Genomic DNA, 5,347 nt, shown 5'->3' with positions numbered 1-5,347 from the left:
AGGCGGAATGAAAAAATGACAACATTTGTGAGATTGTTTTTATGAAGTCCTTGAAGGGAGATGTACACCCTTAAGAACATACATAACAAAGGAAGAGAGACAGAATATGGGCTTCGAATACATATATGCAATGGAAAATGCTCAGGAGTTCACAACCTTGGAGGTGGTAGAGGAGTTTCCATAAGTAAGGGACAGGGTAAACACTCCACAAAGAGGGAGCTCTGCTGGCATAAAGACTTCTTGGGAAACTGCCTCTGCGGTTGGACCCTTGAAATATATGCTTTTTTTTTCTTGAGCCTAGGCTTCCTTTGTAGTGAGACCATCAAAGCTTGGTCTGCCCTGAGGATCGCCTTCCAGGATAGGGATGGAAGGTTGAGACAAATAATACTGGACTTTCAAAATAAGAAATACAATCATGGAAGCATTTGCTTCTATTGATTTACACTAATTTTATGATAATGGAGAATTTTGTTTTTATTCCAGAAAAAAAGCATTACCATATAATTTTTCAATTCCTTTGAACTGAACATAAAGGTCTCTCACTTTGCTGGGCAATGAGTAAAAAGGACCAAGATCATCTGATGAAGACTCAATTGTTTTCTTAGCAACATTAATTTCTTCAGATAGGAGAGTCTCTTTGAGCTGTTTACTCCTAGAAAATATTGGTGTTTGGGCCTTTGCATTTCCAGTCATGGCACTTTTTAGATGATCTTTAATACTTTTTCTCCTACTTGTATCTGAATTACTTCTGACTTTAGAAGAGGATCCATCATTTTGCTGTTGTTGCTTTATGCAATTATGGGACAATTCTTCATTCACAGTATTGGGAAAGGATGAACTCCCATCCCTCTTTTCAGTCAACTGATCACCCAAATCATTTGAAGAGTTCTGCAAATTTTCAAAGTATAAAACCTGAGAAGAAGGCAAATCATACAAAACATCAGTTCCAGGTTCAACAGGGACATCTTCATGCTCAGTCTGCTTCTCCGTGTGCTCATCACTTTTGTATTCAGTAAAGTTGCTTACAGTAGTAACACTGAGTTTGTTTTTTATGCTTTCTGAACAAAAATCTTCAGTGGCAAAGTCTGTAGCATGCTTCCTTTGTTCAGAAAGTTGTATGTATTTCTGTTCCAAATCATCAACTTGAGCTAAAAAGGAGTTTTCAGTAAAGCTATCATAGCCACCAAAAAAAAAAAAAAAAAAAAAAAAAAAAAAAAGCTTGGTCTGCATCTATGTGACCTGGAGGACATGGTTTCTGATTTTCCAATGAACATGAGGCAGCAGTGCTGAATTCTCTCTTTGTAGGTCAACTGTGGCAACTGGGGACTAAGTGTTTCCCCGTGTGGACTGTGAGGCCATTAGGTCATCTTCAAATTTTCGTAGTGTTTCTTGTGCTTCACTGGGAGTTTCCTATTTGCTTCATGAAATACAAGAGGTTCAAATGGCACACAGTGCTGGAGGGAGTTCTGTCACGTGTACTGACTCAGGGTCCTAGGAGAATGCAACAACCAGGCTTCTATCCACAGAGATTTCCCCCTTGACCATAGCAACCTGATTCTGAACATTGCCCTGAAACCTCTCCATATAACAAGATGCCTTTACATATAACGGTCTGATGGCTGCACAATGTCAGTCACAAGCCATTTGGAAGCCAATGGCAGATCCACATGGCCCCACCACAGATGTTTTATCACACACTTGCACACCACTGCTCTAGACCCACTAATCAGCAGGCTCCAACTTACTGGCAACTCTGTTCTACACCATTTTCATGAAACCCAGTCAATGGACTCACTGTCTGGTACACTCATGATCAGCAACAGGATATCCAAAGGTTCTCCAGTGCCACCTGCTCATGGGAATTTCAAAAATTTCATGGTATTTATCAAGCCATTTTTCAAGAATGAACTTGGAGGCACTGTGGGTTTCTATTCATTCAGGAACCACTAAATGGTGAGGAAGCTCATTTCAATGAAATTTCTGGAGAAACACTCAGAGGCAAGGCTTCCCAAGAGTGGCCAAAAGGTCACATCAAACCAGGTCCATTGAGGTCTACCATGTGAGGTCCAAGTGTGTTTTGACTCTCAATTATGGCTGCCAGGTCTTTAAGAATAAAATCATGTGATATCCTGGCTGAGATGCCCAGTACTCTGTGGAAAGCCACCCTGGGCCTAGAACTCAGTTTCCAAGGGCGAATCTCATGCATGGCCTCCTAAAATCCCAACACAATTCATGACAATACTTCTCTGAGTTCAGTTCCAGAACTCAGTCTCTAAGGGGAATCATGCCAGAGTTCAAGCTCAGGTGGACCCAGTCATCCCTTACAACCGCCACAGAAATGACCACAATTCAAACCAAAACACTGCCACATGGCCCTCATATTCTTCCTTATAGACACTCATCACAACCTCTGGCTGGAGGTTTCCATGGGGGCGCAGCCGAAGACAGTGTCCAAAATAAGCTCATTACCAATCATTTGCCTAATGTCAGGGTGGCGTGGACAACCTTCCTGTGAACCAGGAGTGATCAAATAGGCCTGCCTTTAATAGTGCTCTGCTTCTCCAATTTGAGGCCTACTGACGTTTGGGTACAGATACTTTGTGTGAATTGGAGTCATGAGAAAACCCAAGCACTTATGGACTAGCCTCTGCAGGGCTTTGAAGAACTCATTTGACCCAGAGGATCCCTATACTCACTTGATGGAGGTCAGGAACTTTCCAGAGGAAAGCGAGAGACTTCATATACAATGATTGCTATTTTTGCCATTTTGGCTTTGGATGCACACATGGGATCTTTCTTTAATCCATCAGGTGCTGAGAATCTAAGCCACAGCCTCACACAGGGCCAAGAGGCTGATTCAGATACATCCCTTTGCAAAGCAATGAAGAAAAAGCCACAGGTGATGCCCATACATTTCCATTTGAAAACTGTTTTCTTCAGGCTTCACAAAGAGGTGACCTGAGGCAAAGAACTTCCTGCTATTCAGGGCAACAGAATAATGGGGAAGCAAAAGGCCCAAAGCAGGGTTTCTCCACTGACACTTTACTGGTCACACTGATATCTGAGTTTTCTGAGATGCTCGCCATTCCCTTCAGTTATCCAGTACATGGCCATGTCACAGTGCTTGGAGGTGGTACATATCTTGGACAAAAAACCATGAGCCTATTCTGGAGAGTGGCCAGAATTCAGGAAGAAAACAGGAACTAGGAAGATAGTAGGTGTTGCCCATCGATAAGGCTAGCCCCAGTCCATTCATAAATTAGGCAGGATGAATGCTGGGAAGTTTTCTACTAGACAGGAAAAATCCATTGATGCATTCCCTTTTGTAATGTCTACAACCAGGGACACAGTGGGATACACACACATAGAAACACTAGCCTTCTCGAATGACTTAATAGAAACAGTCCACTCCAAACCAAACAAACCGCCTTTCCTACCTATTCTCAGAATAGGAGACAAAAGCACAAACTCACACCCACACCCACAAAGGCACCTCCTTCCCCCAAGTAGGTCTGTGAATATCTGGAGTGTCCTCTGACTGGTGGGCCATTGTATGGTCCCAAAAAATGGCCCATCCTCTCTCAGATATGGCATTCTTGACCAAATCTGGGAAGTTGTCAGGAGCCACCCGTGAGCCACTCACTACCTGCTTTCTCAGGAAAGGCCCCTCTTCAGGGCTTTCATGGCATTTGGCCATCTTCATATCAGTAGGTACCAAGAATGACTGACTCTGTCCTTGGTAAATCCAAACAAGTGACCCCACTGGCACTGGGAATGGGACTGGCTCTGGGTACCTGGCTTCCTGGATCCTAAGTTCAGAGAGTTCCATCACCAAGGAAGTGAGGTGAGGCCACTTCCTTCAGGAACTGAATGAGGTCACTGCCTTGGCAACCAAAGTGTCCTAACAGTTGCTTCCAAGGGTCCTATGAGATGGAGGCTTCCCCTGCTTCCTGTGACACTTTCACAATTTAGAATGGTATACCCACTATAGGCACCCAGGAACAGCTCTCCACACAGGCCTGGTTTGGTCCATGTTGTCTACATTAAGAAGAGAAAAGCTCATTCCAACACATCCCTTCATCCTGACCAGGTTGTTTGCCATGGAAGATGACTTTTGCTCTCTCAGGTCCTTCATAGCTGTCCACATCTTCTCCAGGGGTCATTTCTCCATGGATCTTTGAGGTTCTCAGCAGGTGGAAGATCCCCTACATTCCTCTATAGTAAGACTAACTCTGTCACTGCTCTTCTGTAAAGTTGGATTGAGGGAACAGTGTATGTTTAGGGGTAACAACATGTTCGATTTGGATTAGGAATCATTCTGCTGGATGAAGAATGGTATTGGGAACCTGCGATATTTATAAAAATATATAGGTGAAATATATGTATGAAAACAAAAATCTAAGTAAGATTTGAATGCCAGAAGGGCATTGCTACCTTGATTGGGATACTAAGCTTTGAATTACATTCTGCACAGATGTCTCAGATAAATTGATATACAAAGCCATAAGACCTTGTTCCTTGGATGATTGAATGTGGAAGAGAACATCTAGTCAAAAAGGGATAGTAGGTAGGATTAGGAAGATAGGCAGTAGGTTTAGGAAGAAGAGTGAGTATAACATTTGGACCAAAAGTTCTTTAGCAGTAGGGTGTCAGTTAGAGAGTGAATGTAAATGTCAGCACATGTAAAGAGTCAGTCACAATGATGAACATGGGAAATTATGTAGGAAAGCAGATATCAATAGAGACATTCAGAAATCAGTCAAAGTATAAAGTGAGTGATAGGATTAGATATTTTCAACAGGGTTGAGGTTGAATATATAATCTTAGGAAGAAGCAACTGTGTAGTCACCAATAGGATTGATATTTGAGGGCATTAGGCACCTGGAGAGGGATGTTTTTAGTAAACCATGCTCACTAACCATTTAGACTTTGGTACAATCATAAGTGTGAACTTTGCATTATGTGTCCAGAATATCACTGTGATAAAATGTATATGTAGATCAGGTGACATGAGTATTTCTTCCACCATTTCTGGGAGCAATATCTTGAAGACATATTAATTAGTATTTGGCGGCACAAATAGGTGTACCCAGTGTCTATGAATATAGAGGTAATGCATGAATAGACCATACTGTGAATAAATAATATAACTGGTTCCAATTTACATAATGGATTGAACTGATACCTGAAAATATATAGGAAATCTAATATTGATACACAATCATTCATTCCAACCAGTTATATATCCAATGGTAATATTAGGGTTATGGTTTACCATGAAGGGTGTGTGAGTTTTGCTTGAAAAATGATTATGGAAAACGAAAATAATGTGTTTGGAAAGAAGTCT

At 41.8% G+C, this 5,347-nt stretch overlaps 1 pseudogene; it reads right to left on the bottom strand.

Annotated features, from left to right (window-relative positions):
* Nucleotides 1-429: 429 nt before the first annotated feature.
* On the bottom strand, nt 430-1,230 carry LOC144255032 (helicase POLQ-like pseudogene; annotated as a pseudogene).
* Nucleotides 1,231-5,347: the final 4,117 nt, after the last annotated feature.

This window comes from Urocitellus parryii, chromosome 5 (genome assembly GCF_045843805.1).
Source record: "Urocitellus parryii isolate mUroPar1 chromosome 5, mUroPar1.hap1, whole genome shotgun sequence".
NCBI lineage: Eukaryota > Metazoa > Chordata > Mammalia > Rodentia > Sciuridae > Urocitellus > Urocitellus parryii.
The sequence above is the reverse complement of the archived record's forward strand: the minus strand, read 5'-3'. Positions and strand labels throughout refer to the sequence as shown.